General features: G+C 37.7%; 1 protein-coding gene across 2 annotated transcripts in view; it reads left to right on the top strand.

Annotated features, from left to right (window-relative positions):
- The window catches only part of Dcc (DCC netrin 1 receptor), a 1,150,309-nt gene that overhangs the window by 747,775 nt on the left and 390,433 nt on the right, over nucleotides 1-12,101 (top strand). The window lies entirely within an intron of this gene.

Here is a 12,101-nt window from a genome sequence, read left to right as displayed (position 1 = left end):
ATACTAAATGTTCAATGTTTTGCAATATAAAGCTCCAAACTTTATTAAAAAATTTTTCTCTGCAATACTATAATCCATTCCTCAATCAAGAGCCATTTCGGCTACATTGCATTAGTAAAAATTGCCTGTGTAGTATTTGTCCCCGAAGTTTACTTGCATTTTAGGTAATTGCTAATTGTCAATGCTTTTTGACCTAAGAAAGTAGCAGCTCCATTTGGTTCAAACTAAAATTGCCCTTCCTAAACTCTGAAAATTAAAGTACAACCAAATAGGACAGAAAGGAGAGCAAGAAGAAGCTTGTGTTTTTGTTGCTGGAGCTCTAACATGCCTTATGTTTTCCAGTATCTTTATTAGTTGCTAAATATTTGAATTTCTTGATTATCCAGCTTGTGTAGATATTTCAGTCTAGGAATTTCTCTTCTTCACACATCACATTTTACTTATTGCTTATACTGAAATATTTTAATTTTATAGGCCACATTGCCATTGTTGTATCATTTCTGTTCCACAGTTTTGGAGCAAATACTGCCAGCCAGAGCCATCAGCTAAATAAATACATATGCTTATGGACCAAGAAAATAGGAACAATTAATTTTATTAATACAAACTGGGTGAATTGACACATCACATGAAATATTACTTTCCTTTTGAATTTTCTCTAATTTTTGATAAAGATACTGTCCTTTCTGCCTCATGGGTCATTCAGAACATATGGCCATCTGACTTTGGCAGCTAGGCTAAGTGAAGTGGCACCTGCTTTTAGCATTTTGACTTAGGTCACCTAACCTTGTCACAAACATGTTGATTAAGATGTTATCCAACACAGTTTAAAAGATCACAAATGTCAGTTCCTTCTGTGCTATGAATGTGATGCAGCAATATACAGACAACTGTTAATTAAACAAAAAAGGCTACCAATAACATTCAATGGCATAATTAGCAACATTTTCTTCCAAAACCTCTATTGGATTTTAGATTAATTTTATTACAATGCCTGTAATTTAAGCACACCATTCATAACTTTCCACTGCAAGTGTTTTGCATAAATTATGTAATCTTCTAAGTAAAATACTAAAAGCTATGAAGAAGGGAATTTCATTTGGAGTCCATGACATTCTTGGCTTTTACCAAATTGGCATGTTTATGTAGCTTGCTATTGTTTTCACTTATTAGGATCCCCTTTTTTTATATTATTATTAAATTTCCCAAGTTTATATTTGTTTTGGGGAAGATTTCCAGAAGTTGGATTAGCAGTTCTGAGTGCATGACCATCATAATTATTGCTGAAGTTTCTGAAGTGCTGTGGTTCTTGAATTAACAGGAATGATATGTGTTAACTCATTTCTATTTGGCAGGCAGTGGGCTAAGTATTTTAAGTCTGTTCTCTCACTGAATCCTCACAATAATTCCACAAAATGGGCATCATTATCCCTGCTTGTAGAAGAAGAACTATGACTAGTATTAACAGAGTCCAAATTAAGACCTCATTTTTGACATGAAAGCCCATATGGAGGCATTTTTCTGTCTCTTCCCATTTATAAATGTGCAGTGTCAATGCATGCATACCATGGGTCACCGTTTAACTCTTTTCTCTGTTGAGGTGAAATGCACCTTACCCTTTAGCTCTCCTTCTTCAGACCCAGTGAGGCAGAATTGATCAGTTGTCTGTGCTCTCATCTACTGGGAATAAAGATATCTAGTGGTCTCTTATTTTTAGCATCTCAAGGGAGGGACTATGGTGCACTTATACTGTGCCCTACTGAGTTATCACAGAGATTTTCACAGAGACAAAGTCTGCTTGTGGAATAAAAATATAATGGGTCAAGGTGTACTTTGGGGAGCTTGGTAGGGTTGATACAGTCCTTTTTCCCTTGGTACAAGAAGTTCAATAAATCCAGAGATTGTGTCTTGTCCTTAGATTATCTCTATTTTGGCTATTGCCTCCCATCTCATCAGTTTTCTGCTGTGACAATATTGGTTCTCCTTGCTGAGCTTCATTCAGCATGTGCTTTGACCCAGATCTCTCACCCATAGAAAGCACACAGTTGAACAAAGTTTCCATCCTCACAATCTGTCCATGTCTACTTAGGAAGCCTTGGAAAGAGATCTGAGCTACTCTTGTGGAAATCAAAGCTATCCGCAGACCATAAACTTTAATGAGTTTGCTTAAAAGATTATTAATCATGAAAGGATACTAAAATATAATTCATTTTAATATCAGTGGGATTAGATTTTTGTCTTGAAAGGTTAAATATAGCTATAGATTGATGTAAATATAGATTATAAATAGACACAGATATGAATATTTCTGTACTCAGGAACTTTTATTACAAGGAAAATGCTCTACTGCCGACCTACATCAGTATTTATTGTTTGGATTCTTATCCTATCAATATGCCCGGTGAGGAATTTCACACATTAACCATTATTGTTATTCCCCTACTCAAGTTTCATGTTCCTAGAACCATACTCTCAGCAGCAGCAGCATCAAGTTATTGTGGAATTCTGTTTCCCTTGATCCAATGGCACAAGAGTGTTCTACAGCCACTCGAGTGCTGCTTAAATTGTATTTGTATTTATTATCATATTGTGGACAGTTTGTTTTAGGTTTCTCCAGTGTCTTTATCCTGCAAAGCTGGGGTAGTTAGAATGAGATTGAAAAAAATAAGATACAACTTGTGTCTAGATAAAATGGAATCAAATAATCCATTGTAAAATCAGAACCATTAGAAATCAAACAATGCTCTAGAAAATACATCACAGATTCACTGCTATAATTTTATTTAACTTGAATTTTTCATAAATTTACACAGAGTGGTGACCATCCTATAGTTTCAGCTACATTTCAAAAAGTGGCCAATTTTTTCCAAGTCCTAGAAATATCTGCAAATAAACATCCACAAATCAAGTTTATGTAAACAATTTGTGTTTTCACAAATCGAGACATTAAAAAAATATCGTATTTAAAGCCTTTTCAAATTTTCTTAAAGGGTGTGCATGCAAACTTTAGAAGGAGTTTTTATATGTAATGTAATCCATTCCTTTCGATTACAATTCAAAACTTGTGTTTATATATCAAAAGCTATTGGGCTCCAGCCCCTCAATAGCCTTCACCCACAGTTTCAGAAGAGACACTACTAGTGGTAGATTAATCTGAGGGATTCTCTAATAAAGCTATGTACACAACATTCTTTAGTTCAATCACTTTATTCTTCTGAGTCTGTTATCTCTCCACACAGCTTTTATTCTGCTTTCATGTCTAGCTCCGTTCTTGCTGGATTTTCTCTACATTTATCTGCTGTACCCTCTAAATGCTATCTTAATTCCTTCATCCTAGTTCTGCCCCATCTTGGTCTTTCTCATCTCGTTCTTACCTACCGAGTTCTTCCTCATCTGGCTCTTCCTCATCTTTTCCTTCATTTGTCTAGTTCTCTCTTCTAGCACTCCAATCTAGTTCTCCTCCAAATAGTTCTCTTCCAATCTAGTTCTCCTCCAAATAGTTCTCTTCCAATCTAGTTCTTCTCCAAATAGTTCTCTTCCAATCTAGTTCTCCTCCAAATAGTTCTCTTCCAATCTAGTTCTCCTCCAAATAGTTCTCTTCCAATCTAGTTCTTCTCCATCTCAGTTCATTCTTCTCCAGTTCTTATCCATGTAGTTATTCCATTCTCTTTTTTCTTCTCTATCTTTGCCCTGAAAATAAAACTTCCTGTTATTCATTTGGCCCTTATCTCTCCAAGCTATCTCTGCTCTCATCGTTTCTGTCAAGATGAGGGAAGTGTGCTCGGTCACTAGGAAACTTGGCTCGGCAACTTCCCTCACAGCTAGATGTACCTGTAAATTGGAACCCTTTAGTTCTGAGTTAATTGTTAAGGGTGGATCTAAACCTAGAGATAAGACTTTGGAAAGGAGAAAACTAACCTTAACTAGCACATCTGCCAGGTCTTCTCAAACAGATAGTCTGAATGCTTAAGTCTGTTCTTAGAGAATCTGTGAGGTATCTCAGATAAGATACTTTCGCCCTTCCAGAGATAGTCCTGGCCAGATGCTGTTAATGATGATAATGACAGAAAGGCATGAAATTAGGGATCCTGGCTGTGTTACTGAACAGAAGGTTATCTAAATATTCCATTAGTAGAGTGGAAATTGTGCCCAACAGATGATGGAAAAGCTACAGTAGCACACGAGAAATTCGTAGCAGGAAACATCTAATAATCAAAAGCCAATATCACCAAGACTCCTTGAGCCTTGGCCTCAACCTCTGGAAGAGTTCTTAACTCTTCCAGGTATGGCTTTGTCAAAATCAGCTGAACTCCTACTCCATATGTTTTAGCAGCTTGCAGCATTTATAACATGCAATTGCATTAAAAATTTAGAATTTATTTTTTATCAAAATTGTTACTTATTTTCTATTATATTTTTCTCTTTATTTGGCATGGTAGAACCACAAGACACAACAGGTAGTCAGAGGACATCTTGTAGGGGTTAGTTATCTTGTTCCACCTTGTATTTCCTAGGTAAGAACATTGGTGATTAATCATGTTTGCAAGCTCATTCACTGCCTGAGCCTTTTCCTGAGCCATTTACTGCTCTGAGCCAGATCAAGAATTTCTTTCTTTCTTCCTTTCTTCCTTCCTTCCTTCCTTCCTTTCTTTCTTTATTCATTTATTTATTCATTTATTCATTTATTCATTCATTCATTCATTTATTAAGACAGGCTTTCTCTCTGTAGCTTTGCACCTTTCCTGGAACTTGCTTTGTAGACCAGGCTGGCTTTGAACTCACAGTGATCTGCATGCCTCTGCCTCCCGAGTGCTGGGATTAAAGATGTGCACCACCAACACGCAGCGTATTTTTGTTGTTGTTGTTGTTGTTAAAATGTTTTATCAAATTGGTAGTTATATAAAATTATCCATTAAATAAAATGTTATAGCTTCATTCTTTCCACATAGAAGAAACCTCTTGCACTTAACAACTAGAAGCTTTATGTACATTAATAAGAGTGCTCGATAATGGGATTTTACTCTGCGTTCTGCTTATCTCTATGTTGTTCAAAACTATTTGAGTAATAAGGAATCCAAAGAAAAATTACTCTGCTAATAAGTATAGTAATGATTATGAACAGTGAATATTGGAATGTTTTACTGGACAAAGCCACAAGTGATTATGTATCTTGCTACAAAATTATTAAAATATTGTCTGATGATAATATACTTGTATTGAGTCTACATCTATACTGGTTCGTAGTAGAGTCACAATTTCTAATCTGCACCAATTTTCCTCCTTGCCTCTCAGAGAGAAGAATGTCCATGATAGAAAGTGTGGCTAGCAGAATGTTTAAAGAGGAACCACATTTAAATTCATAGATGTGTTGGAGACAAGTGTTACTAAACAGAGAGATACCTGAGGAAATTTAGAAGTTACACTGAAATAAGACTATAATGATTAATGGAATTGTACTGTGGTATAATGTGTAAAAGTAATTAAGAGAGAAAATATATTTTATTATGGAAGAAACATATGAATTATTACATCTTTAACAGTTCATTAGATATGTAGATTGCTGTGAAATCTGGTAAGAAAGTTATGGATAGTCAACTGCCATAAAGCCATCAGTTCCCATTATTCCATTTGCTTCATATATGACAAAGCTGCAAAAATTCAGGAAAAAAAAAACCAAAAAATCGGAGAGGCAGTAGAATTAGTTAAGCATGAAAACTGTGGTGTCAGCAAAAAAAGTGGGTTATTAAGACTGGGTCTTTCCAATCATGGATTTGGGGTCCTCTGAACCATAAATGCAAATGCTTTTCCAATCAATTACATGTGGAATAATGTGAGCTACGTTTAAGAGTGAGGTTTAGTCAAATGCTGCAGCAATACCATGAAATTGCCATTGAACACTTAATTGTTTCTTTTTTTTTTTTTTTTTTTTTGGTCAGGACACACACATTTTTTCTTCATTTCCTTCCCTCCCTTAATTCATTCATCCTTTCCTGCATCTCCCCTTCCCTCCCTCCCTCTTTCTCTTATTTTCTTGTTAACCTTTGTGATTGTTTTTTATTGTAATGTTATTAAATTACAGTCTTAAAAAATCCAAGATGGCTGGGCAGTGGTGGCCATGCCTTTAATCCCAGCACTCGGGAGGCAGAGGCTGGTGGATTTCTGTGAGTTCGAGGAGAGCCTGGTCTACAGAGTGAGTTCCAAGAAAGTTGCCAAAGCTGCACAGAGAAAACCTGTCTCAAAAAACAAAACAAACAAACAAAAATCCACAGTATGTCAGCATAAAAATGAGATGAAACACAAAGATTCAGGTGGAAGTAGGTAACATGAGAGACATGGAAAAAGAAATAGAAGAAATAAGGACTTAAAACTGAAATCAGATCCAAAATACCCCTCTACATAGCCCAGGCTGGCCTTCAACTTGTAGTTCTTCCATATCTTCCCTCTGTGTATTGGGATTATAGGTGAGCATCACTGCACCTGGCCTCAGGTGAGCATCACCACACCTGGCCTCAGGTGAGCATCACCACACCTGGCCTCAGACTTTGCCTTTCCCTCTTCTCTTTTAGTGAAGCTTCACAAGCAGTCAGGCAGTTTCTTGCTATTTTTATTTAGTGTACTTGAGTGATGTGTGTGTGTGTGTGTGTGTGTGTGTGTGTGTACTATATGTGAGCCAAATGTCCACAGAGGCCAGAATAACTCCTCCCAGATACTCTAAAACTGGAATTACAGAAGGTTGTTAGACACCCTGTGAGTACTGGGAACCAAATCTGGGTCCTTTTTGAGAATTGCCAGTGCTTTTAATAACTGAGATGTCTCTTGTCCAAGACTGTTGCATCTGCCTTCAGTTTCCACTTCTACACATGGTGGTCTCAACCCAGCTTTATGACTATTGGCTCTACAATCCCCCAAAGGGTTTTATGTACAATATGTATAATTGTATTCTTGGTTTGGGGGACATCAAGATTATTCTTAATTTGAATATTTTATTCTTTTATTCAAGTTTAATACTGCTAATAGTAACTATTATGAGTTTAGCACTTTAGCTAATATGTGTATCTATATACCTATATAAATACATATATTATAAAGTTAGGAAAAACTTATGGTTATACAAATGTTTCAGAAGATAATGACAGTCTCAACAGAGACATTGATCTCTGAGTTATTGAATTCTGCAGGATGTTTGTGGTTCTAGGAACTTCTCTCTCTACCTATTTTTTTTTTATTTATTGTATTTGTGTTTTAATTTTACATATTAGCCATGGGTTCCCCTGTCCTCCCCACTCCTGTCCCGCACCCCCACCCCTACCTTCCCCCCAGCCCTTCCCCTCCATTCTCATCTCCTCCAGGGCCAAGACTCCCCTGGGGATTCCTATTGTCGAGGAAGAGGAGGGACTGTAAGACTGAATTGTTGAACCAAGATTGGAAAAGCCCAGGGACAAATAGCCAAAATAATGGAAACACATGAATTATGAACCAAAAGCTGTGGAGCCCCCAACTGGATCAGGCTCTCTACCCAATTTTATTGGATCCATTGAGGATATTCTCCAGGACAAAAACTTCAAATACTGTGCACTCTAATAAATTTATCTGGGGTCAGAGGACAGAATAGCCACTAGATAGACACAGAGGCCAGAAAGTGGTAGCACACACACCTTTAATCCTATCACTTGGGAGGCAGAGAACCATCCAGATCTCTGTGAGTTTAAAGCCACACTGGAAAGAGCCAGGCATGATGACTCAGCCTTTAATCCCAGGAAGTGATGTCAGTCTTGAAAGAGAACATAATCTGAAACTCACTTCTAAATTTTAGAAGGGTTATACAATAAATAAAGATTGCTACTTCTCTATTTTTCTCAACTGCAGTGAGCAGTGCCTGTGGAGACCATAACTGGAAAAATCACAGGGACAAATAGCCAAACAAGTGGAAACAAGTGAACTGTGAACCAATAGCTGAGGAGCCCCCATGGAACTGGACCAGGCCCTCCAGATAAGGGAAACAGTTGATTAGCTTGAACTGTTTAGGAGGTCCCGAGGCAGTGGGACCAGGACCTGTCCCTGGTGCATGAGCTGGATTTTTGGAACCTAGGGCCTATGCTGAGACACTTTGCTTAGCCTTGGTGTAGGGAGAAGGGGACTGGACCTGCCTTAACTGAATCTACTAGGCTGGGCTGCCTCTCCAGGGGAGGAGACATTTGCTTGGAGGAGGAGAGGGGGTGGATTGCTGGGGGGGAAGGCTGGGGAGTGAGAGGAGGGAAGACAGGGGCATCCATGGCTGATATGTAAAATTAAATTAATTATAAAATAAAAATATTAAAAAAGAAAACTTGAAAATACTATGAAGAAAACTCCACTTATGAAACTTTAATGGGAGGCAAAGTGATAGTTGTCAAGTAAATAAGCTACATAGAAACAATAATGATAACATTTAGTGGCATCCTGGACCTGGAATTACAGGAAGTTGTGACCTACCAAGTGGGTGTCAGGAACTGAACATGGGTCCTCTGCAAGAGCAACTGGTGGTCTTAACTGTTGAGCCATCGCTCCCGCCTCATAAAAATCCTTTTCATCCATTCCTCTGATTATTTGGCAGTAGACATGACATAGTTTTCGCCAATCCTCCTTTACTTACGGGCTCTTTCCTCCTTTAGCTTTACTGACAATGATGACAGTTTCCCTCTGCATCTCATTGTTCCACTTACTACATTGCTTCCTTCTGTCCTCCCTGATCTTGGAATCTATGTACATTCCACATCATTCTTGCTCTCTCCCACCTCTCAAACATGAAGTAGTCTATTTATAAGTCATCTGGTTACTACATTATCCTCTAGTTCTTTCTCTTAGAGTGTGCTTCAGTTTTGGATATCCATTCTGCCCATTTTTTTTTAATTAAGAATTTTTTTTCATTCATTTTACACACCAATCAAAGATCTCCCTCTAATTTCCTCCCGCCGCCCCCCCCAGCCTGTCCCCCAAACCTACCCTTCACTCCCCCCCCAACAAGAAGGCAAGACCTCCCATGGGGAGGCACATCCAGTAGAGGCAAATCCAAGACCTTCCCCCTGCCTCGAGGCTGCATGAGGTGTCCCATCATAGGCAGTGGGCTCCACAAAGCCCCTCTGGCTCCAGGGATGGATTCTGATTCTATCGCTGGGAGTGCCCGCAAGCAGATCAAGCTACACAATTGTTGCTTCAAGTTCTGAGCGATGAAGTCATCAGTGAGGCACATCGGGACCGTGTCAGACAAGCAGTTCTCAGCTGAATTACACTTCTAGCGGGTGCACAGAAAATTGAAGCTTTCTGCTGGTGGAGTGCCTTCCCTGTACACTATTTTAAAAAATTTTATAGAAATCGGATCACAATTTTCTCTAATCCCATTGGTTATATTCCATCCTGTTTAGCACCTTTGCTCCTAAAAAAAAATCTGTTCTTAGTATATTGCTTCCTCCTGTTAAACTCAGTAGATTTTCTTTTAAATATGGCATGTTACTTTGTGTCCTGACTGTACCGTAGGATTTAACAAAGCATTAAGTGTTTGGTTTTGGGAAAAATAGATGAAAGCCTAAACAAGACTGTGCTAGAAGCAAGGGACAGAGATTGCCCTATGAGGACAGCAAAAGGAGTTCCCTCAGCATGTTCCAGGTGGTGAGAATTAGAAATCTCCCAGAGTCTACAATCATTGCAGTGGACAGCTCAGCGTGTTGGTAAAATGAGTGTAAGTATAATGTGTTGCTAAACACACTTAACAATTTCCATTTCCAGAAGACGCTCTTTAACTGAATTATTTAATGTGTGTTAAATTCCTAGAATATCATAATTAGTTTTTCCAAATCAATCTAAAAATTAATGGCAAGTTAAAAACATTAAAATCATGATTTGTAGGAAGTTAATAGTTTCTGAAATTCCTTTCCAAATTAATAAAGAATAAACATAATATAATAGTCAGATATAAGCTATTTTAAAATTATGTCACGTTTGTAACTATCAGTGAAAAGCTTTGGGGTCAATATGTTTGTTAAATCTATGATGTGTCCACCTATGATATAGTGAAATAATGGAAATTATCTCTTGCCTCTTTGAACTCTACAGTCTTATGATGCTATGGAAAAATCACTTACTGTGTGTGTTCTTTACGGCATTCAGATACTCCTTATGCACATGCAGCCTTTTGTAAACTATTCACATTGCTCAGTGCTCACATTTTCACTCTAGGCTTCTTGCAAGTCCCTGAACATGATGTAACCTCTGAGTAATCTTCATTTGCATTTTTAAACGTTTTTCTAAACACACAAATATGCTGAAGGTTTTATCTACTTTTCATTCAGTGCACTTAGATCTTGTAACCTTTAAACCCAAGAAGATTTTAGAAAAAGTAATCTGTGATGATCCTGGGGAATAATATTTTTGCAGTCATCAGCTGCATAATAATTTGCTGGTCTGCCAAACCTATGTGAATTGTATTGAAAGGAAATTTCCATGATATTACAATGTAATTTTATTAATCGCTTTTCCAACTACCACTTTTTAAAATGCGTAGGAGTATCTCCTGTGAAGATGGAGGCAAGCAGCCCCATTCCTGACAACTTCCACAAGGCTATGAAGCCTCACCTTAGTGCACACCTGGACACGAAGGAGCTGTTTGCTTTGTTTGGAACATTTTTCTACAGAACCCTCTCATCGAATCTTCCAAGCTCCTAATATCATATATTTTTATAATAGCCCCAATAATGCTCTTTTCACTGGTCACTTCAATCCTTACTGCCAAGGATTTTCCAGACTGAATTATTATATCCAGCAAATGCTTAAGGAGAATAAGTTTACCTGATACCATAGTTGTTTTCATTTCTGACATTTTGGCCCCAAGGCATGAAGTAATATTTCCATAACCATGCCAACCTAATGTAGCTTGAACCACAACTCTGAGCCCAACACAGACACTGTGCTCCTCTTATTACTATCTTAGTTATCTTTTGAGTTTTCAGAGATGAGTGTGCACAAAAGAGATAGAGAGGGGTCAGGATAGGAGACAGGAAGTGGTAGAGGGAGAGAAAGGGAGGAGGAGCTTGAGAGGGCTGATGGACAGCCACTCTATTTTAATTGTAACAGTTAGTGAAACTACTGTTCCAACCAGAAAGTAGTTGATGTTATAGTAGGAAGATCCACATTGCGTAACTAACTTAATTTACTGAGCATACAAGAAGTAACTGTTATGTGAACCTAGCAAAATGGCAGCTCCTCTTTCAGATGTCCTAAAGGAAAGAAAATTACAGAGACAGGCCTGAAATGTTCAGATAAATGGTCTTGGAGCACAGATAAAAGTCTGACCAAACCTCAAACAACTGTGATTTTTAACATATACTCCATACAAACATGAGGTTCTTATTACTCAGGCTTGAACCTGAAATAATATCCATGCCTACAGTATTTCATTCAACAATGGGCTGATTTTCTTTAATTGATACATGTCACAGGCTAGAGGTCCAGTGGATGATGAACTTTTTCAGGCTTAAACCTATTACCTAGTTTATCACAAAATTAGGTTGTTCATAAGGACAGTTATGTGAAGAACTATTTTCTTTTTAAATCTGGTAAGCACAAAAAACAACTGTACAAAAACACAGATGTTTTGGAATAACATGTAAATTATGGGCTGCTCACTGATTTCCTCATGGATCATATTTTTTCTACCTGTTTGTTTCAGAACAGGGTTTTTTTTTTTTTTTTTTTTTTGAAGAAGTAGAGAACAAGAAAGAAGCAGAGGCCATTCTCTCATTTAGAAGTGTTTACTTAAAGTTCATGATTTCTTGTTGCCACCATTTTCTTTTAATACTGGCATCATCCAGATGCTAGGGTCAAATGACAGTGTAAATGAGAAAGAAGTCACTGTGACATTTGAGATGACAGGCATAATTCTGACACGAAGAAATCACTGGGAAGAAAAACACAAATGACAGCTTGAAATAAGGATCATGCCATCTACTGTGGAATTATTTGATTAGACACCCAGTACTTTGTGCCAAGCATAAATGAATTTAAGTAATTTTCTGACAAAAGAGAAAAGATGACTTCTTGGAAGTGCCCCAGAAGCCTGAATCTGCCAG

Source organism: Onychomys torridus, chromosome 13, assembly GCF_903995425.1.
Source record: "Onychomys torridus chromosome 13, mOncTor1.1, whole genome shotgun sequence".
Taxonomy (NCBI): domain Eukaryota; kingdom Metazoa; phylum Chordata; class Mammalia; order Rodentia; family Cricetidae; genus Onychomys; species Onychomys torridus.
The sequence above is the reverse complement of the archived record's forward strand: the minus strand, read 5'-3'. Positions and strand labels throughout refer to the sequence as shown.